Source organism: Phocoena phocoena, chromosome 19 (genome assembly GCF_963924675.1).
Source record: "Phocoena phocoena chromosome 19, mPhoPho1.1, whole genome shotgun sequence".
NCBI lineage: Eukaryota > Metazoa > Chordata > Mammalia > Artiodactyla > Phocoenidae > Phocoena > Phocoena phocoena.
In genome coordinates this window covers 39,561,332-39,580,505 of record NC_089237.1, presented here as the reverse complement: position 1 = coordinate 39,580,505, position 19,174 = coordinate 39,561,332, and the positions used below count along the sequence as shown (strand labels likewise).

The window sequence follows — 19,174 nt, the reverse complement described above, 5'->3', positions numbered from 1 at the left end:
CAGCGCAACTGGGCCTCAAGAGGCAGCCCGCGGTCCCCGCCCCCGTCTACGGCCATACCACCCTGAACGCGCCCGATCTCGTCTGATCTCGGAAGCTAAGCAGGGTCGGGCCTGGTTAGTACTTGGATGGGAGACCGCCTGGGAATACCGGGTGCTGTAGGCTTTTTGCCTCCCGCTCCGCCTTCTCCTTTACTCGCCCGCGGGCGGTGGCCGCCGGCTCCGCCCCCGCCGGGCCCCGCTGCAGGCCCCACCTCCTCAGGCCCCTCCCACCACGGCGCGCGTGCGCCGGAGGGGCCGCTCCCCGCCGGCCCGGCCGGCCGGGCGGCCAGAAGGCGGCCCCGGAAGGCAGCCGCACCCCGGACGCTCCCGGGGTGGCTGGCCCGGACCCAGAATCCGCCGCGGGCCCGGTTGCCGTCCTTTCGGCCAGCGAGCCCCTCGACCTGCACCTGGCCGCCCCCACTGGCGCCCAGCCCCGCTGCCGCCACCTGTGCGCCGGTGTGTCCCGCCACAGCTCCCTCCGGCAGAAGCCCCGCCTCCGCCGTGTCGCCGCGGCCGGGTGCGGGAGCGGGATCGAGGGCCGGGGCCGCTTCCCCGGGCCTGCCGGCCACCAGGGGCGGGCTCCTGAGCTCGGCGGGTGGTGTGCGGGCAAGGGTGGCCTTGCCGGGGCTGAGGGGCCGTGGCGACGCAATGGTGGCTCCCAGTGGCTTCGGGCCAGCTGCTGTCGGGCAGCAGGGCCGGCCCGGGCTGCGGCCGGGCTGCGCCTAGCGCCGCGTGGGCGGGCAGGGGCGATGCCCCAGGGACCGCGGGCCCCGGGCCCCGAAGCCCCCGGGGCCACGTCCCTGTGAGCGACGTGCGGGATCTTGGGCGGGGCGCCAAGCGCCGAAGGGTTTGCTGGGTCACGCCGGCCCTCGGCTGGGAGGTGGTGGCCAAACCCTCCGCCACCGCCCGATACCCGAGACGTCCGTTCCCCCTGCCTGGGCGGGCTGACCGCCGGGCTGGCTGGCCCTAAGGCGCCAGCGCCAGCGCAACTGGGCCTCAAGAGGCAGCCCGCGGTCCCCGCCCCCGTCTACGGCCATACCACCCTGAACGCGCCCGATCTCGTCTGATCTCGGAAGCTAAGCAGGGTCGGGCCTGGTTAGTACTTGGATGGGAGACCGCCTGGGAATACCGGGTGCTGTAGGCTTTTTGCCTCCCGCTCCGCCTTCTCCTTTACTCGCCCGCGGGCGGTGGCCGCCGGCTCCGCCCCCGCCGGGCCCCGCTGCAGGCCCCACCTCCTCAGGCCCCTCCCACCACGGCGCGCGTGCGCCGGAGGGGCCGCTCCCCGCCGGCCCGGCCGGCAGGGCGGCCAGAAGGCGGCCCCGGAAGGCAGCCGCACCCCGGACGCTCCCGGGGTGGCTGGCCCGGACCCAGAATCCGCCGCGGGCCCGGTTGCCGTCCTTTCGGCCAGCGAGCCCCTCGACCTGCACCTGGCCGCCCCCACTGGCGCCCAGCCCCGCTGCCGCCACCTGTGCGCCGGTGTGTCCCGCCACAGCTCCCTCCGGCAGAAGCCCCGCCTCCGCCGTGTCGCCGCGGCCGGGTGCGGGAGCGGGATCGAGGGCCGGGGCCGCTTCCCCGGGCCTGCCGGCCACCAGGGGCGGGCTCCTGAGCTCGGCGGGTGGTGTGCGGGCAAGGGTGGCCTTGCCGGGGCTGAGGGGCCGTGGCGACGCAATGGTGGCTCCCAGTGGCTTCGGGCCAGCTGCTGTCGGGCAGCAGGGCCGGCCCGGGCTGCGGCCGGGCTGCGCCTAGCGCCGCGTGGGCGGGCAGGGGCGATGCCCCAGGGACCGCGGGCCCCGGGCCCCGAAGCCCCCGGGGCCACGTCCCTGTGAGCGACGTGCGGGATCTTGGGCGGGGCGCCAAGCGCCGAAGGGTTTGCTGGGTCACGCCGGCCCTCGGCTGGGAGGTGGTGGCCAAACCCTCCGCCACCGCCCGATACCCGAGACGTCCGTTCCCCCTGCCTGGGCGGGCTGACCGCCGGGCTGGCTGGCCCTAAGGCGCCAGCGCCAGCGCAACTGGGCCTCAAGAGGCAGCCCGCGGTCCCCGCCCCCGTCTACGGCCATACCACCCTGAACGCGCCCGATCTCGTCTGATCTCGGAAGCTAAGCAGGGTCGGGCCTGGTTAGTACTTGGATGGGAGACCGCCTGGGAATACCGGGTGCTGTAGGCTTTTTGCCTCCCGCTCCGCCTTCTCCTTTACTCGCCCGCGGGCGGTGGCCGCCGGCTCCGCCCCCGCCGGGCCCCGCTGCAGGCCCCACCTCCTCAGGCCCCTCCCACCACGGCGCGCGTGCGCCGGAGGGGCCGCTCCCCGCCGGCCCGGCCGGCCGGGCGGCCAGAAGGCGGCCCCGGAAGGCAGCCGCACCCCGGACGCTCCCGGGGTGGCTGGCCCGGACCCAGAATCCGCCGCGGGCCCGGTTGCCGTCCTTTCGGCCAGCGAGCCCCTCGACCTGCACCTGGCCGCCCCCACTGGCGCCCAGCCCCGCTGCCGCCACCTGTGCGCCGGTGTGTCCCGCCACAGCTCCCTCCGGCAGAAGCCCCGCCTCCGCCGTGTCGCCGCGGCCGGGTGCGGGAGCGGGATCGAGGGCCGGGGCCGCTTCCCCGGGCCTGCCGGCCACCAGGGGCGGGCTCCTGAGCTCGGCGGGTGGTGTGCGGGCAAGGGTGGCCTTGCCGGGGCTGAGGGGCCGTGGCGACGCAATGGTGGCTCCCAGTGGCTTCGGGCCAGCTGCAGTGGGGCAGCAGGGCCGGCCCGGGCTGCGGCCGGGCTGCGCCTAGCGCCGCGTGGGCGGGCAGGGGCGATGCCCCAGGGACCGCGGGGCCCGGGCCCCGAAGCCTCCGGGGCCACGTCCCTGTGAGCGACGTGCGGGATCTTGGGCGGGGCGCCAAGCGCCGAAGGGTTTGCTGGGTCACGCCGGCCCTCGGCTGGGAGGTGGTGGCCAAACCCTCCGCCACCGCCCGATACCCGAGACGTCCGTTCCCCCTGCCTGGGCGGGCGGCGGGGTCCCGCCGGGGCGGGCTGACCGCCGGGCTGGCTGGCCCTAAGGCGCCAGCGCCAGCGCAACTGGGCCTCAAGAGGCAGCCCGCGGTCCCCGCCCCCGTCTACGGCCATACCACCCTGAACGCGCCCGATCTCGTCTGATCTCGGAAGCTAAGCAGGGTCGGGCCTGGTTAGTACTTGGATGGGAGACCGCCTGGGAATACCGGGTGCTGTAGGCTTTTTGCCTCCCGCTCCGCCTTCTCCTTTACTCGCCCGCGGGCGGTGGCCGCCGGCTCCGCCCCCGCCGGGCCCCGCTGCAGGCCCCACCTCCTCAGGCCCCTCCCACCACGGCGCGCGTGCGCCGGAGGGGCCGCTCCCCGCCGGCCCGGCCGGCCGGGCGGCCAGAAGGCGGCCCCGGAAGGCAGCCGCACCCCGGACGCTCCCGGGGTGGCTGGCCCGGACCCAGAATCCGCCGCGGGCCCGGTTGCCGTCCTTTCGGCCAGCGAGCCCCTCGACCTGCACCTGGCCGCCCCCACTGGCGCCCAGCCCCGCTGCCGCCACCTGTGCGCCGGTGTGTCCCGCCACAGCTCCCTCCGGCAGAAGCCCCGCCTCCGCCGTGTCGCCGCGGCCGGGTGCGGGAGCGGGATCGAGGGCCGGGGCCGCTTCCCCGGGCCTGCCGGCCACCAGGGGCGGGCTCCTGAGCTCGGCGGGTGGTGTGCGGGCAAGGGTGGCCTTGCCGGGGCTGAGGGGCCGTGGCGACGCAATGGTGGCTCCCAGTGGCTTCGGGCCAGCTGCAGTGGGGCAGCAGGGCCGGCCCGGGCTGCGGCCGGGCTGCGCCTAGCGCCGCGTGGGCGGGCAGGGGCGATGCCCCAGGGACCGCGGGCCCCGGGCCCCGAAGCCTCCGGGGCCACGTCCCTGTGAGCGACGTGCGGGATCTTGGGCGGGGCGCCAAGCGCCGAAGGGTTTGCTGGGTCACGCCGGCCCTCGGCTGGGAGGTGGTGGCCAAACCCTCCGCCACCGCCCGATACCCGAGACGTCCGTTCCCCCTGCCTGGGCGGGCGGCGGGGTCCCGCCGGGGCGGGCTGACCGCCGGGCTGGCTGGCCCTAAGGCGCCAGCGCCAGCGCAACTGGGCCTCAAGAGGCAGCCCGCGGTCCCCGCCCCCGTCTACGGCCATACCACCCTGAACGCGCCCGATCTCGTCTGATCTCGGAAGCTAAGCAGGGTCGGGCCTGGTTAGTACTTGGATGGGAGACCGCCTGGGAATACCGGGTGCTGTAGGCTTTTTGCCTCCCGCTCCGCCTTCTCCTTTACTCGCCCGCGGGCGGTGGCCGCCGGCTCCGCCCCCGCCGGGCCCCGCTGCAGGCCCCACCTCCTCAGGCCCCTCCCACCACGGCGCGCGTGCGCCGGAGGGGCCGCTCCCCGCCGGCCCGGCCGGCCGGGCGGCCAGAAGGCGGCCCCGGAAGGCAGCCGCACCCCGGACGCTCCCGGGGTGGCTGGCCCGGACCCAGAATCCGCCGCGGGCCCGGTTGCCGTCCTTTCGGCCAGCGAGCCCCTCGACCTGCACCTGGCCGCCCCCACTGGCGCCCAGCCCCGCTGCCGCCACCTGTGCGCCGGTGTGTCCCGCCACAGCTCCCTCCGGCAGAAGCCCCGCCTCCGCCGTGTCGCCGCGGCCGGGTGCGGGAGCGGGATCGAGGGCCGGGGCCGCTTCCCCGGGCCTGCCGGCCACCAGGGGCGGGCTCCTGAGCTCGGCGGGTGGTGTGCGGGCAAGGGTGGCCTTGCCGGGGCTGAGGGGCCGTGGCGACGCAATGGTGGCTCCCAGTGGCTTCGGGCCAGCTGCTGTCGGGCAGCAGGGCCGGCCCGGGCTGCGGCCGGGCTGCGCCTAGCGCCGCGTGGGCGGGCAGGGGCGATGCCCCAGGGACCGCGGGCCCCGGGCCCCGAAGCCCCCGGGGCCACGTCCCTGTGAGCGACGTGCGGGATCTTGGGCGGGGCGCCAAGCGCCGAAGGGTTTGCTGGGTCACGCCGGCCCTCGGCTGGGAGGTGGTGGCCAAACCCTCCGCCACCGCCCGATACCCGAGACGTCCGTTCCCCCTGCCTGGGCGGGCGGCGGGGTCCCGCCGGGGCGGGCTGACCGCCGGGCTGGCTGGCCCTAAGGCGCCAGCGCCAGCGCAACTGGGCCTCAAGAGGCAGCCCGCGGTCCCCGCCCCCGTCTACGGCCATACCACCCTGAACGCGCCCGATCTCGTCTGATCTCGGAAGCTAAGCAGGGTCGGGCCTGGTTAGTACTTGGATGGGAGACCGCCTGGGAATACCGGGTGCTGTAGGCTTTTTGCCTCCCGCTCCGCCTTCTCCTTTACTCGCCCGCGGGCGGTGGCCGCCGGCTCCGCCCCCGCCGGGCCCCGCTGCAGGCCCCACCTCCTCAGGCCCCTCCCACCACGGCGCGCGTGCGCCGGAGGGGCCGCTCCCCGCCGGCCCGGCCGGCCGGGCGGCCAGAAGGCGGCCCCGGAAGGCAGCCGCACCCCGGACGCTCCCGGGGTGGCTGGCCCGGACCCAGAATCCGCCGCGGGCCCGGTTGCCGTCCTTTCGGCCAGCGAGCCCCTCGACCTGCACCTGGCCGCCCCCACTGGCGCCCAGCCCCGCTGCCGCCACCTGTGCGCCGGTGTGTCCCGCCACAGCTCCCTCCGGCAGAAGCCCCGCCTCCGCCGTGTCGCCGCGGCCGGGTGCGGGAGCGGGATCGAGGGCCGGGGCCGCTTCCCCGGGCCTGCCGGCCACCAGGGGCGGGCTCCTGAGCTCGGCGGGTGGTGTGCGGGCAAGGGTGGCCTTGCCGGGGCTGAGGGGCCGTGGCGACGCAATGGTGGCTCCCAGTGGCTTCGGGCCAGCTGCAGTGGGGCAGCAGGGCCGGCCCGGGCTGCGGCCGGGCTGCGCCTAGCGCCGCGTGGGCGGGCAGGGGCGATGCCCCAGGGACCGCGGGCCCCGGGCCCCGAAGCCTCCGGGGCCACGTCCCTGTGAGCGACGTGCGGGATCTTGGGCGGGGCGCCAAGCGCCGAAGGGTTTGCTGGGTCACGCCGGCCCTCGGCTGGGAGGTGGTGGCCAAACCCTCCGCCACCGCCCGATACCCGAGACGTCCGTTCCCCCTGCCTGGGCGGGCGGCGGGGTCCCGCCGGGGCGGGCTGACCGCCGGGCTGGCTGGCCCTAAGGCGCCAGCGCCAGCGCAACTGGGCCTCAAGAGGCAGCCCGCGGTCCCCGCCCCCGTCTACGGCCATACCACCCTGAACGCGCCCGATCTCGTCTGATCTCGGAAGCTAAGCAGGGTCGGGCCTGGTTAGTACTTGGATGGGAGACCGCCTGGGAATACCGGGTGCTGTAGGCTTTTTGCCTCCCGCTCCGCCTTCTCCTTTACTCGCCCGCGGGCGGTGGCCGCCGGCTCCGCCCCCGCCGGGCCCCGCTGCAGGCCCCACCTCCTCAGGCCCCTCCCACCACGGCGCGCGTGCGCCGGAGGGGCCGCTCCCCGCCGGCCCGGCCGGCCGGGCGGCCAGAAGGCGGCCCCGGAAGGCAGCCGCACCCCGGACGCTCCCGGGGTGGCTGGCCCGGACCCAGAATCCGCCGCGGGCCCGGTTGCCGTCCTTTCGGCCAGCGAGCCCCTCGACCTGCACCTGGCCGCCCCCACTGGCGCCCAGCCCCGCTGCCGCCACCTGTGCGCCGGTGTGTCCCGCCACAGCTCCCTCCGGCAGAAGCCCCGCCTCCGCCGTGTCGCCGCGGCCGGGTGCGGGAGCGGGATCGAGGGCCGGGGCCGCTTCCCCGGGCCTGCCGGCCACCAGGGGCGGGCTCCTGAGCTCGGCGGGTGGTGTGCGGGCAAGGGTGGCCTTGCCGGGGCTGAGGGGCCGTGGCGACGCAATGGTGGCTCCCAGTGGCTTCGGGCCAGCTGCTGTCGGGCAGCAGGGCCGGCCCGGGCTGCGGCCGGGCTGCGCCTAGCGCCGCGTGGGCGGGCAGGGGCGATGCCCCAGGGACCGCGGGCCCCGGGCCCCGAAGCCCCCGGGGCCACGTCCCTGTGAGCGACGTGCGGGATCTTGGGCGGGGCGCCAAGCGCCGAAGGGTTTGCTGGGTCACGCCGGCCCTCGGCTGGGAGGTGGTGGCCAAACCCTCCGCCACCGCCCGATACCCGAGACGTCCGTTCCCCCTGCCTGGGCGGGCTGACCGCCGGGCTGGCTGGCCCTAAGGCGCCAGCGCCAGCGCAACTGGGCCTCAAGAGGCAGCCCGCGGTCCCCGCCCCCGTCTACGGCCATACCACCCTGAACGCGCCCGATCTCGTCTGATCTCGGAAGCTAAGCAGGGTCGGGCCTGGTTAGTACTTGGATGGGAGACCGCCTGGGAATACCGGGTGCTGTAGGCTTTTTGCCTCCCGCTCCGCCTTCTCCTTTACTCGCCCGCGGGCGGTGGCCGCCGGCTCCGCCCCCGCCGGGCCCCGCTGCAGGCCCCACCTCCTCAGGCCCCTCCCACCACGGCGCGCGTGCGCCGGAGGGGCCGCTCCCCGCCGGCCCGGCCGGCCGGGCGGCCAGAAGGCGGCCCCGGAAGGCAGCCGCACCCCGGACGCTCCCGGGGTGGCTGGCCCGGACCCAGAATCCGCCGCGGGCCCGGTTGCCGTCCTTTCGGCCAGCGAGCCCCTCGACCTGCACCTGGCCGCCCCCACTGGCGCCCAGCCCCGCTGCCGCCACCTGTGCGCCGGTGTGTCCCGCCACAGCTCCCTCCGGCAGAAGCCCCGCCTCCGCCGTGTCGCCGCGGCCGGGTGCGGGAGCGGGATCGAGGGCCGGGGCCGCTTCCCCGGGCCTGCCGGCCACCAGGGGCGGGCTCCTGAGCTCGGCGGGTGGTGTGCGGGCAAGGGTGGCCTTGCCGGGGCTGAGGGGCCGTGGCGACGCAATGGTGGCTCCCAGTGGCTTCGGGCCAGCTGCTGTCGGGCAGCAGGGCCGGCCCGGGCTGCGGCCGGGCTGCGCCTAGCGCCGCGTGGGCGGGCAGGGGCGATGCCCCAGGGACCGCGGGCCCCGGGCCCCGAAGCCCCCGGGGCCACGTCCCTGTGAGCGACGTGCGGGATCTTGGGCGGGGCGCCAAGCGCCGAAGGGTTTGCTGGGTCACGCCGGCCCTCGGCTGGGAGGTGGTGGCCAAACCCTCCGCCACCGCCCGATACCCGAGACGTCCGTTCCCCCTGCCTGGGCGGGCGGCGGGGTCCCGCCGGGGCGGGCTGACCGCCGGGCTGGCTGGCCCTAAGGCGCCAGCGCCAGCGCAACTGGGCCTCAAGAGGCAGCCCGCGGTCCCCGCCCCCGTCTACGGCCATACCACCCTGAACGCGCCCGATCTCGTCTGATCTCGGAAGCTAAGCAGGGTCGGGCCTGGTTAGTACTTGGATGGGAGACCGCCTGGGAATACCGGGTGCTGTAGGCTTTTTGCCTCCCGCTCCGCCTTCTCCTTTACTCGCCCGCGGGCGGTGGCCGCCGGCTCCGCCCCCGCCGGGCCCCGCTGCAGGCCCCACCTCCTCAGGCCCCTCCCACCACGGCGCGCGTGCGCCGGAGGGGCCGCTCCCCGCCGGCCCGGCCGGCCGGGCGGCCAGAAGGCGGCCCCGGAAGGCAGCCGCACCCCGGACGCTCCCGGGGTGGCTGGCCCGGACCCAGAATCCGCCGCGGGCCCGGTTGCCGTCCTTTCGGCCAGCGAGCCCCTCGACCTGCACCTGGCCGCCCCCACTGGCGCCCAGCCCCGCTGCCGCCTCCTGTGCGCCGGTGTGTCCCGCCACAGCTCCCTCCGGCAGAAGCCCCGCCTCCGCCGTGTCGCCGCGGCCGGGTGCGGGAGCGGGATCGAGGGCCGGGGCCGCTTCCCCGGGCCTGCCGGCCACCAGGGGCGGGCTCCTGAGCTCGGCGGGTGGTGTGCGGGCAAGGGTGGCCTTGCCGGGGCTGAGGGGCCGTGGCGACGCAATGGTGGCTCCCAGTGGCTTCGGGCCAGCTGCTGTCGGGCAGCAGGGCCGGCCCGGGCTGCGGCCGGGCTGCGCCTAGCGCCGCGTGGGCGGGCAGGGGCGATGCCCCAGGGACCGCGGGCCCCGGGCCCCGAAGCCCCCGGGGCCACGTCCCTGTGAGCGACGTGCGGGATCTTGGGCGGGGCGCCAAGCGCCGAAGGGTTTGCTGGGTCACGCCGGCCCTCGGCTGGGAGGTGGTGGCCAAACCCTCCGCCACCGCCCGATACCCGAGACGTCCGTTCCCCCTGCCTGGGCGGGCTGACCGCCGGGCTGGCTGGCCCTAAGGCGCCAGCGCCAGCGCAACTGGGCCTCAAGAGGCAGCCCGCGGTCCCCGCCCCCGTCTACGGCCATACCACCCTGAACGCGCCCGATCTCGTCTGATCTCGGAAGCTAAGCAGGGTCGGGCCTGGTTAGTACTTGGATGGGAGACCGCCTGGGAATACCGGGTGCTGTAGGCTTTTTGCCTCCCGCTCCGCCTTCTCCTTTACCCGCCCGCGGGCGGTGGCCGCCGGCTCCGCCCCCGCCGGGCCCCGCTGCAGGCCCCACCTCCTCAGGCCCCTCCCACCACGGCGCGCGTGCGCCGGAGGGGCCGCTCCCCGCCGGCCCGGCCGGCCGGGCGGCCAGAAGGCGGCCCCGGAAGGCAGCCGCACCCCGGACGCTCCCGGGGTGGCTGGCCCGGACCCAGAATCCGCCGCGGGCCCGGTTGCCGTCCTTTCGGCCAGCGAGCCCCTCGACCTGCACCTGGCCGCCCCCACTGGCGCCCAGCCCCGCTGCCGCCACCTGTGCGCCGGTGTGTCCCGCCACAGCTCCCTCCGGCAGAAGCCCCGCCTCCGCCGTGTCGCCGCGGCCGGGTGCGGGAGCGGGATCGAGGGCCGGGGCCGCTTCCCCGGGCCTGCCGGCCACCAGGGGCGGGCTCCTGAGCTCGGCGGGTGGTGTGCGGGCAAGGGTGGCCTTGCCGGGGCTGAGGGGCCGTGGCGACGCAATGGTGGCTCCCAGTGGCTTCGGGCCAGCTGCTGTCGGGCAGCAGGGCCGGCCCGGGCTGCGGCCGGGCTGCGCCTAGCGCCGCGTGGGCGGGCAGGGGCGATGCCCCAGGGACCGCGGGCCCCGGGCCCCGAAGCCCCCGGGGCCACGTCCCTGTGAGCGACGTGCGGGATCTTGGGCGGGGCGCCAAGCGCCGAAGGGTTTGCTGGGTCACGCCGGCCCTCGGCTGGGAGGTGGTGGCCAAACCCTCCGCCACCGCCCGATACCCGAGACGTCCGTTCCCCCTGCCTGGGCGGGCGGCGGGGTCCCGCCGGGGCGGGCTGACCGCCGGGCTGGCTGGCCCTAAGGCGCCAGCGCCAGCGCAACTGGGCCTCAAGAGGCAGCCCGCGGTCCCCGCCCCCGTCTACGGCCATACCACCCTGAACGCGCCCGATCTCGTCTGATCTCGGAAGCTAAGCAGGGTCGGGCCTGGTTAGTACTTGGATGGGAGACCGCCTGGGAATACCGGGTGCTGTAGGCTTTTTGCCTCCCGCTCCGCCTTCTCCTTTACTCGCCCGCGGGCGGTGGCCGCCGGCTCCGCCCCCGCCGGGCCCCGCTGCAGGCCCCACCTCCTCAGGCCCCTCCCACCACGGCGCGCGTGCGCCGGAGGGGCCGCTCCCCGCCGGCCCGGCCGGCCGGGCGGCCAGAAGGCGGCCCCGGAAGGCAGCCGCACCCCGGACGCTCCCGGGGTGGCTGGCCCGGACCCAGAATCCGCCGCGGGCCCGGTTGCCGTCCTTTCGGCCAGCGAGCCCCTCGACCTGCACCTGGCCGCCCCCACTGGCGCCCAGCCCCGCTGCCGCCACCTGTGCGCCGGTGTGTCCCGCCACAGCTCCCTCCGGCAGAAGCCCCGCCTCCGCCGTGTCGCCGCGGCCGGGTGCGGGAGCGGGATCGAGGGCCGGGGCCGCTTCCCCGGGCCTGCCGGCCACCAGGGGCGGGCTCCTGAGCTCGGCGGGTGGTGTGCGGGCAAGGGTGGCCTTGCCGGGGCTGAGGGGCCGTGGCGACGCAATGGTGGCTCCCAGTGGCTTCGGGCCAGCTGCTGTCGGGCAGCAGGGCCGGCCCGGGCTGCGGCCGGGCTGCGCCTAGCGCCGCGTGGGCGGGCAGGGGCGATGCCCCAGGGACCGCGGGCCCCGGGCCCCGAAGCCCCCGGGGCCACGTCCCTGTGAGCGACGTGCGGGATCTTGGGCGGGGCGCCAAGCGCCGAAGGGTTTGCTGGGTCACGCCGGCCCTCGGCTGGGAGGTGGTGGCCAAACCCTCCGCCACCGCCCGATACCCGAGACGTCCGTTCCCCCTGCCTGGGCGGGCTGACCGCCGGGCTGGCTGGCCCTAAGGCGCCAGCGCCAGCGCAACTGGGCCTCAAGAGGCAGCCCGCGGTCCCCGCCCCCGTCTACGGACATACCACCCTGAACGCGCCCGATCTCGTCTGATCTCGGAAGCTAAGCAGGGTCGGGCCTGGTTAGTACTTGGATGGGAGACCGCCTGGGAATACCGGGTGCTGTAGGCTTTTTGCCTCCCGCTCCGCCTTCTCCTTTACTCGCCCGCGGGCGGTGGCCGCCGGCTCCGCCCCCGCCGGGCCCCGCTGCAGGCCCCACCTCCTCAGGCCCCTCCCACCACGGCGCGCGTGCGCCGGAGGGGCCGCTCCCCGCCGGCCCGGCCGGCCGGGCGGCCAGAAGGCGGCCCCGGAAGGCAGCCGCACCCCGGACGCTCCCGGGGTGGCTGGCCCGGACCCAGAATCCGCCGCGGGCCCGGTTGCCGTCCTTTCGGCCAGCGAGCCCCTCGACCTGCACCTGGCCGCCCCCACTGGCGCCCAGCCCCGCTGCCGCCACCTGTGCGCCGGTGTGTCCCGCCACAGCTCCCTCCGGCAGAAGCCCCGCCTCCGCCGTGTCGCCGCGGCCGGGTGCGGGAGCGGGATCGAGGGCCGGGGCCGCTTCCCCGGGCCTGCCGGCCACCAGGGGCGGGCTCCTGAGCTCGGCGGGTGGTGTGCGGGCAAGGGTGGCCTTGCCGGGGCTGAGGGGCCGTGGCGACGCAATGGTGGCTCCCAGTGGCTTCGGGCCAGCTGCTGTCGGGCAGCAGGGCCGGCCCGGGCTGCGGCCGGGCTGCGCCTAGCGCCGCGTGGGCGGGCAGGGGCGATGCCCCAGGGACCGCGGGCCCCGGGCCCCGAAGCCCCCGGGGCCACGTCCCTGTGAGCGACGTGCGGGATCTTGGGCGGGGCGCCAAGCGCCGAAGGGTTTGCTGGGTCACGCCGGCCCTCGGCTGGGAGGTGGTGGCCAAACCCTCCGCCACCGCCCGATACCCGAGACGTCCGTTCCCCCTGCCTGGGCGGGCTGACCGCCGGGCTGGCTGGCCCTAAGGCGCCAGCGCCAGCGCAACTGGGCCTCAAGAGGCAGCCCGCGGTCCCCGCCCCCGTCTACGGCCATACCACCCTGAACGCGCCCGATCTCGTCTGATCTCGGAAGCTAAGCAGGGTCGGGCCTGGTTAGTACTTGGATGGGAGACCGCCTGGGAATACCGGGTGCTGTAGGCTTTTTGCCTCCCGCTCCGCCTTCTCCTTTACTCGCCCGCGGGCGGTGGCCGCCGGCTCCGCCCCCGCCGGGCCCCGCTGCAGGCCCCACCTCCTCAGGCCCCTCCCACCACGGCGCGCGTGCGCCGGAGGGGCCGCTCCCCGCCGGCCCGGCCGGCCGGGCGGCCAGAAGGCGGCCCCGGAAGGCAGCCGCACCCCGGACGCTCCCGGGGTGGCTGGCCCGGACCCAGAATCCGCCGCGGGCCCGGTTGCCGTCCTTTCGGCCAGCGAGCCCCTCGACCTGCACCTGGCCGCCCCCACTGGCGCCCAGCCCCGCTGCCGCCACCTGTGCGCCGGTGTGTCCCGCCACAGCTCCCTCCGGCAGAAGCCCCGCCTCCGCCGTGTCGCCGCGGCCGGGTGCGGGAGCGGGATCGAGGGCCGGGGCCGCTTCCCCGGGCCTGCCGGCCACCAGGGGCGGGCTCCTGAGCTCGGCGGGTGGTGTGCGGGCAAGGGTGGCCTTGCCGGGGCTGAGGGGCCGTGGCGACGCAATGGTGGCTCCCAGTGGCTTCGGGCCAGCTGCTGTCGGGCAGCAGGGCCGGCCCGGGCTGCGGCCGGGCTGCGCCTAGCGCCGCGTGGGCGGGCAGGGGCGATGCCCCAGGGACCGCGGGCCCCGGGCCCCGAAGCCCCCGGGGCCACGTCCCTGTGAGCGACGTGCGGGATCTTGGGCGGGGCGCCAAGCGCCGAAGGGTTTGCTGGGTCACGCCGGCCCTCGGCTGGGAGGTGGTGGCCAAACCCTCCGCCACCGCCCGATACCCGAGACGTCCGTTCCCCCTGCCTGGGCGGGCTGACCGCCGGGCTGGCTGGCCCTAAGGCGCCAGCGCCAGCGCAACTGGGCCTCAAGAGGCAGCCCGCGGTCCCCGCCCCCGTCTACGGCCATACCACCCTGAACGCGCCCGATCTCGTCTGATCTCGGAAGCTAAGCAGGGTCGGGCCTGGTTAGTACTTGGATGGGAGACCGCCTGGGAATACCGGGTGCTGTAGGCTTTTTGCCTCCCGCTCCGCCTTCTCCTTTACTCGCCCGCGGGCGGTGGCCGCCGGCTCCGCCCCCGCCGGGCCCCGCTGCAGGCCCCACCTCCTCAGGCCCCTCCCACCACGGCGCGCGTGCGCCGGAGGGGCCGCTCCCCGCCGGCCCGGCCGGCCGGGCGGCCAGAAGGCGGCCCCGGAAGGCAGCCGCACCCCGGACGCTCCCGGGGTGGCTGGCCCGGACCCAGAATCCGCCGCGGGCCCGGTTGCCGTCCTTTCGGCCAGCGAGCCCCTCGACCTGCACCTGGCCGCCCCCACTGGCGCCCAGCCCCGCTGCCGCCACCTGTGCGCCGGTGTGTCCCGCCACAGCTCCCTCCGGCAGAAGCCCCGCCTCCGCCGTGTCGCCGCGGCCGGGTGCGGGAGCGGGATCGAGGGCCGGGGCCGCTTCCCCGGGCCTGCCGGCCACCAGGGGCGGGCTCCTGAGCTCGGCGGGTGGTGTGCGGGCAAGGGTGGCCTTGCCGGGGCTGAGGGGCCGTGGCGACGCAATGGTGGCTCCCAGTGGCTTCGGGCCAGCTGCTGTCGGGCAGCAGGGCCGGCCCGGGCTGCGGCCGGGCTGCGCCTAGCGCCGCGTGGGCGGGCAGGGGCGATGCCCCAGGGACCGCGGGCCCCGGGCCCCGAAGCCCCCGGGGCCACGTCCCTGTGAGCGACGTGCGGGATCTTGGGCGGGGCGCCAAGCGCCGAAGGGTTTGCTGGGTCACGCCGGCCCTCGGCTGGGAGGTGGTGGCCAAACCCTCCGCCACCGCCCGATACCCGAGACGTCCGTTCCCCCTGCCTGGGCGGGCTGACCGCCGGGCTGGCTGGCCCTAAGGCGCCAGCGCCAGCGCAACTGGGCCTCAAGAGGCAGCCCGCGGTCCCCGCCCCCGTCTACGGCCATACCACCCTGAACGCGCCCGATCTCGTCTGATCTCGGAAGCTAAGCAGGGTCGGGCCTGGTTAGTACTTGGATGGGAGACCGCCTGGGAATACCGGGTGCTGTAGGCTTTTTGCCTCCCGCTCCGCCTTCTCCTTTACTCGCCCGCGGGCGGTGGCCGCCGGCTCCGCCCCCGCCGGGCCCCGCTGCAGGCCCCACCTCCTCAGGCCCCTCCCACCACGGCGCGCGTGCGCCGGAGGGGCCGCTCCCCGCCGGCCCGGCCGGCCGGGCGGCCAGAAGGCGGCCCCGGAAGGCAGCCGCACCCCGGACGCTCCCGGGGTGGCTGGCCCGGACCCAGAATCCGCCGCGGGCCCGGTTGCCGTCCTTTCGGCCAGCGAGCCCCTCGACCTGCACCTGGCCGCCCCCACTGGCGCCCAGCCCCGCTGCCGCCACCTGTGCGCCGGTGTGTCCCGCCACAGCTCCCTCCGGCAGAAGCCCCGCCTCCGCCGTGTCGCCGCGGCCGGGTGCGGGAGCGGGATCGAGGGCCGGGGCCGCTTCCCCGGGCCTGCCGGCCACCAGGGGCGGGCTCCTGAGCTCGGCGGGTGGTGTGCGGGCAAGGGTGGCCTTGCCGGGGCTGAGGGGCCGTGGCGACGCAATGGTGGCTCCCAGTGGCTTCGGGCCAGCTGCTGTCGGGCAGCAGGGCCGGCCCGGGCTGCGGCCGGGCTGCGCCTAGCGCCGCGTGGGCGGGCAGGGGCGATGCCCCAGGGACCGCGGGCCCCGGGCCCCGAAGCCCCCGGGGCCACGTCCCTGTGAGCGACGTGCGGGATCTTGGGCGGGGCGCCAAGCGCCGAAGGGTTTGCTGGGTCACGCCGGCCCTCGGCTGGGAGGTGGTGGCCAAACCCTCCGCCACCGCCCGATACCCGAGACGTCCGTTCCCCCTGCCTGGGCGGGCGGCGGGGTCCCGCCGGGGCGGGCTGACCGCCGGGCTGGCTGGCCCTAAGGCGCCAGCGCCAGCGCAACTGGGCCTCAAGAGGCAGCCCGCGGTCCCCGCCCCCGTCTACGGCCATACCACCCTGAACGCGCCCGATCTCGTCTGATCTCGGAAGCTAAGCAGGGTCGGGCCTGGTTAGTACTTGGATGGGAGACCGCCTGGGAATACCGGGTGCTGTAGGCTTTTTGCCTCCCGCTCCGCCTTCTCCTTTACTCGCCCGCGGGCGGTGGCCGCCGGCTCCGCCCCCGCCGGGCCCCGCTGCAGGCCCCACCTCCTCAGGCCCCTCCCACCACGGCGCGCGTGCGCCGGAGGGGCCGCTCCCCGCCGGCCCGGCCGGCCGGGCGGCCAGAAGGCGGCCCCGGAAGGCAGCCGCACCCCGGACGCTCCCGGGGTGGCTGGCCCGGACCCAGAATCCGCCGCGGGCCCGGTTGCCGTCCTTTCGGCCAGCGAGCCCCTCGACCTGCACCTGGCCGCCCCCACTGGCGCCCAGCCCCGCTGCCGCCACCTGTGCGCCGGTGTGTCCCGCCACAGCTCCCTCCGGCAGAAGCCCCGCCTCCGCCGTGTCGCCGCGGCCGGGTGCGGGAGCGGGATCGAGGGCCGGGGCCGCTTCCCCGGGCCTGCCGGCCACCAGGGGCGGGCTCCTGAGCTCGGCGGGTGGTGTGCGGGCAAGGGTGGCCTTGCCGGGGCTGAGGGGCCGTGGCGACGCAATGGTGGCTCCCAGTGGCTTCGGGCCAGCTGCTGTCGGGCAGCAGGGCCGGCCCGGGCTGCGGCCGGGCTGCGCCTAGCGCCGCGTGGGCGGGCAGGGGCGATGCCCCAGGGACCGCGGGCCCCGGGCCCCGAAGCCCCCGGGGCCACGTCCCTGTGAGCGACGTGCGGGATCTTGGGCGGGGCGCCAAGCGCCGAAGGGTTTGCTGGGTCACGCCGGCCCTCGGCTGGGAGGTGGTGGCCAAACCCTCCGCCACCGCCCGATACCCGAGACGTCCGTTCCCCCTGCCTGGGCGGGCTGACCGCCGGGCTGGCTGGCCCTAAGGCGCCAGCGCCAGCGCAACTGGGCCTCAAGAGGCAGCCCGCGGTCCCCGCCCCCGTCTACGGCCATACCACCCTGAACGCGCCCGATCTCGTCTGATCTCGGAAGCTAAGCAGGGTCGGGCCTGGTTAGTACTTGGATGGGAGACCGCCTGGGAATACCGGGTGCTGTAGGCTTTTTGCCTCCCGCTCCGCCTTCTCCTTTACTCGCCCGCGGGCGGTGGCCGCCGGCTCCGCCCCCGCCGGGCCCCGCTGCAGGCCCCACCTCCTCAGGCCCCTCCCACCACGGCGCGCGTGCGCCGGAGGGGCCGCTCCCCGCCGGCCCGGCCGGCAGGGCGGCCAGAAGGCGGCCCCGGAAGGCAGCCGCACCCCGGACGCTCCCGGGGTGGCTGGCCCGGACCCAGAATCCGCCGCGGGCCCGGTTGCCGTCCTTTCGGCCAGCGAGCCCCTCGACCTGCACCTGGCCGCCCCCACTGGCGCCCAGCCCCGCTGCCGCCACCTGTGCGCCGGTGTGTCCCGCCACAGCTCCCTCCGGCAGAAGCCCCGCCTCCGCCGTGTCGCCGCGGCCGGGTGCGGGAGCGGGATCGAGGGCCGGGGCCGCTTCCCCGGGCCTGCCGGCCACCAGGGGCGGGCTCCTGAGCTCGGCGGGTGGTGTGCGGGCAAGGGTGGCCTTGCCGGGGCTGAGGGGCCGTGGCGACGCAATGGTGGCTCCCAGTGGCTTCGGGCCAGCTGCTGTCGGGCAGCAGGGCCGGCCCGGGCTGCGGCCGGGCTGCGCCTAGCGCCGCGTGGGCGGGCAGGGGCGATGCCCCAGGGACCGCGGGCCCCGGGCCCCGAAGCCCCCGGGGCCACGTCCCTGTGAGCGACGTGCGGGATCTTGGGCGGGGCGCCAAGCGCCGAAGGGTTTGCTGGGTCACGCCGGCCCTCGGCTGGGAGGTGGTGGCCAAACCCTCCGCCACCGCCCGATACCCGAGACGTCCGTTCCCCCTGCCTGGGCGGGCTGACCGCCGGGCTGGCTGGCCCTAAGGCGCCAGCGCCAGCGCAACTGGGCCTCAAGAGGCAGCCCGCGGTCCCCGCCCCCGTCTACGGCCATACCACCCTGAACGCGCCCGATCTCGTCTGATCTCGGAAGCTAAGCAGGGTCGGGCCTGGTTAGTACTTGGATGGGAGACCGCCTGGGAATACCGGGTGCTGTAGGCTTTTTGCCTCCCGCTCCGCCTTCTCCTTTACTCGCCCGCGGGCGGTGGCCGCCGGCTCCGCCCCCGCCGGGCCCCGCTGCAGGCCCCACCTCCTCAGGCCCCTCCCACCACGGCGCGCGTGCGCCGGAGGGGCCGCTCCCCGCCGGCCCGGCCGGCCGGGCGGCCAGAAGGCGGCCCCGGAAGGCAGCCGCACCCCGGACGCTCCCGGGGTGGCTGGCCCGGACCCAGAATCCGCCGCGGGCCCGGTTGCCGTCCTTTCGGCCAGCGAGCCCCTCGACCTGCACCTGGCCGCCCCCACTGGCGCCCAGCCCCGCTGCCGCCACCTGTGCGCCGGTGTGTCCCGCCACAGCTCCCTCCGGCAGAAGCCCCGCCTCCGCCGTGTCGCCGCGGCCGGGTGCGGGAGCGGGATCGAGGGCCGGGGCCGCTTCCCCGGGCCTGCCGGCCACCAGGGGCGGGCTCCTGAGCTCGGCGGGTGGTGTGCGGGCAAGGGTGGCCTTGCCGGGGCTGAGGGGCCGTGGCGACGCAATGGTGGCTCCCAGTGGCTTCGGGCCAGCTGCTGTCGGGCAGCAGGGCCGGCCCGGGCTGCGGCCGGGCTGCGCCTAGCGCCGCGTGGGCGGGCAGGGGCGATGCCCCAGGGACCGCGGGCCCCGGGCCCCGAAGCCCCCGGGGCCACGTCCCTGTGAGCGACGTGCGGGATCTTGGGCGGGGCGCCAAGCGCCGAAGGGTTTGCTGGGTCACGCCGGCCCTCGGCTGGGAGGTGGTGGCCAAACCCTCCGCCACCGCCCGATACCCGAGACGTCCGTTCCCCCTGCCTGGGCGGGCGGCGGGGTCCCGCCGGGGCGGGCTGACCGCCGGGCTGGCTGGCCCTAAGGCGCCAGCGCCAGCGCAACTGGGCCTCAAGAGGCAGCCCGCGGTCCCCGCCCCCGTCTACGGCCATACCACCCTGAACGCGCCCGATCTCGTCTGATCTCGGAAGCTAAGCAGGGTCGGGCCTGGTTAGTACTTGGATGGGAGACCGCCTGGGAATACCGGGTGCTGTAGGCTTTTTGCCTCCCGCTCCGCCTTCTCCTTTACTCGCCCGCGGGCGGTGGCCGCCGGCTCCGCCCCCGCCGGGCCCCGCTGCAGGCCCCACCTCCTCAGGCCCCTCCCACCACGGCGCGCGTGCGCCGGAGGGGCCGCTCCCCGCCGGCCCGGCCGGCCGGGCGGCCAGAAGGCGGCCCCGGAAGGCAGCCGCACCCCGGACGCTCCCGGGGTGGCTGGCCCGGACCCAGAATCCGCCGCGGGCCCGGTTGCCGTCCTTTCGGCCAGCGAGCCCCTCGACCTGCACCTGGCCGCCCCCACTGGCGCCCAGCCCCGCTGCCGCCACCTGTGCGCCGGTGTGTCCCGCCACAGCTCCCTCCGGCAGAAGCCCCGCCTCCGCCGTGTCGCCGCGGCCGGGTGCGGGAGCGGGATCGAGGGCCGGGGCCGCTTCCCCGGGCCTGCCGGCCACCAGGGGCGGGCTCCTGAGCTCG

The 19,174-nt window shown here is 77.0% G+C and overlaps 19 non-coding genes across 19 annotated transcripts; all 19 read left to right on the top strand.

The window, feature by feature from the left end:
- The first annotated feature begins 44 nt into the window (after positions 1 to 44).
- On the top strand, positions 45 to 163 carry LOC136139924 (5S ribosomal RNA). Its single transcript, XR_010657427.1, has one exon. It is a non-coding gene; the product is annotated as a 5S ribosomal RNA (ribosomal RNA).
- Positions 164 to 1,064: 901 nt separating this feature from the next.
- LOC136139922 (5S ribosomal RNA) lies at positions 1,065 to 1,183 on the top strand. Its single transcript, XR_010657426.1, has one exon. It is a non-coding gene; the product is annotated as a 5S ribosomal RNA (ribosomal RNA).
- A 901-nt stretch (positions 1,184 to 2,084) lies between these two features.
- LOC136139921 (5S ribosomal RNA) lies at positions 2,085 to 2,203 on the top strand. Its single transcript, XR_010657425.1, has one exon. It is a non-coding gene; the product is annotated as a 5S ribosomal RNA (ribosomal RNA).
- Positions 2,204 to 3,127: 924 nt separating this feature from the next.
- Positions 3,128 to 3,246, top strand: LOC136139919 (5S ribosomal RNA). The gene has a single exon (XR_010657423.1). It is a non-coding gene; the product is annotated as a 5S ribosomal RNA (ribosomal RNA).
- A 924-nt stretch (positions 3,247 to 4,170) lies between these two features.
- On the top strand, positions 4,171 to 4,289 carry LOC136139918 (5S ribosomal RNA). The gene has a single exon (XR_010657422.1). It is a non-coding gene; the product is annotated as a 5S ribosomal RNA (ribosomal RNA).
- Positions 4,290 to 5,213: 924 nt separating this feature from the next.
- Positions 5,214 to 5,332, top strand: LOC136139917 (5S ribosomal RNA). The gene has a single exon (XR_010657421.1). It is a non-coding gene; the product is annotated as a 5S ribosomal RNA (ribosomal RNA).
- Positions 5,333 to 6,256: 924 nt separating this feature from the next.
- On the top strand, positions 6,257 to 6,375 carry LOC136139916 (5S ribosomal RNA). Its single transcript, XR_010657420.1, has one exon. It is a non-coding gene; the product is annotated as a 5S ribosomal RNA (ribosomal RNA).
- Positions 6,376 to 7,276: 901 nt separating this feature from the next.
- On the top strand, positions 7,277 to 7,395 carry LOC136139915 (5S ribosomal RNA). The gene has a single exon (XR_010657419.1). It is a non-coding gene; the product is annotated as a 5S ribosomal RNA (ribosomal RNA).
- Positions 7,396 to 8,319: 924 nt separating this feature from the next.
- LOC136139914 (5S ribosomal RNA) lies at positions 8,320 to 8,438 on the top strand. Its single transcript, XR_010657418.1, has one exon. It is a non-coding gene; the product is annotated as a 5S ribosomal RNA (ribosomal RNA).
- Positions 8,439 to 9,339: 901 nt separating this feature from the next.
- Positions 9,340 to 9,458, top strand: LOC136139913 (5S ribosomal RNA). Its single transcript, XR_010657417.1, has one exon. It is a non-coding gene; the product is annotated as a 5S ribosomal RNA (ribosomal RNA).
- Positions 9,459 to 10,382: 924 nt separating this feature from the next.
- Positions 10,383 to 10,501, top strand: LOC136139912 (5S ribosomal RNA). The gene has a single exon (XR_010657416.1). It is a non-coding gene; the product is annotated as a 5S ribosomal RNA (ribosomal RNA).
- A 901-nt stretch (positions 10,502 to 11,402) lies between these two features.
- LOC136139500 (5S ribosomal RNA) lies at positions 11,403 to 11,521 on the top strand. The gene has a single exon (XR_010657033.1). It is a non-coding gene; the product is annotated as a 5S ribosomal RNA (ribosomal RNA).
- Positions 11,522 to 12,422: 901 nt separating this feature from the next.
- LOC136139911 (5S ribosomal RNA) lies at positions 12,423 to 12,541 on the top strand. Its single transcript, XR_010657415.1, has one exon. It is a non-coding gene; the product is annotated as a 5S ribosomal RNA (ribosomal RNA).
- A 901-nt stretch (positions 12,542 to 13,442) lies between these two features.
- On the top strand, positions 13,443 to 13,561 carry LOC136139910 (5S ribosomal RNA). The gene has a single exon (XR_010657414.1). It is a non-coding gene; the product is annotated as a 5S ribosomal RNA (ribosomal RNA).
- Positions 13,562 to 14,462: 901 nt separating this feature from the next.
- Positions 14,463 to 14,581, top strand: LOC136139908 (5S ribosomal RNA). Its single transcript, XR_010657412.1, has one exon. It is a non-coding gene; the product is annotated as a 5S ribosomal RNA (ribosomal RNA).
- A 924-nt stretch (positions 14,582 to 15,505) lies between these two features.
- On the top strand, positions 15,506 to 15,624 carry LOC136139906 (5S ribosomal RNA). The gene has a single exon (XR_010657411.1). It is a non-coding gene; the product is annotated as a 5S ribosomal RNA (ribosomal RNA).
- Positions 15,625 to 16,525: 901 nt separating this feature from the next.
- LOC136139905 (5S ribosomal RNA) lies at positions 16,526 to 16,644 on the top strand. Its single transcript, XR_010657410.1, has one exon. It is a non-coding gene; the product is annotated as a 5S ribosomal RNA (ribosomal RNA).
- A 901-nt stretch (positions 16,645 to 17,545) lies between these two features.
- Positions 17,546 to 17,664, top strand: LOC136139904 (5S ribosomal RNA). The gene has a single exon (XR_010657409.1). It is a non-coding gene; the product is annotated as a 5S ribosomal RNA (ribosomal RNA).
- Positions 17,665 to 18,588: 924 nt separating this feature from the next.
- LOC136139903 (5S ribosomal RNA) lies at positions 18,589 to 18,707 on the top strand. Its single transcript, XR_010657408.1, has one exon. It is a non-coding gene; the product is annotated as a 5S ribosomal RNA (ribosomal RNA).
- Positions 18,708 to 19,174: the final 467 nt, after the last annotated feature.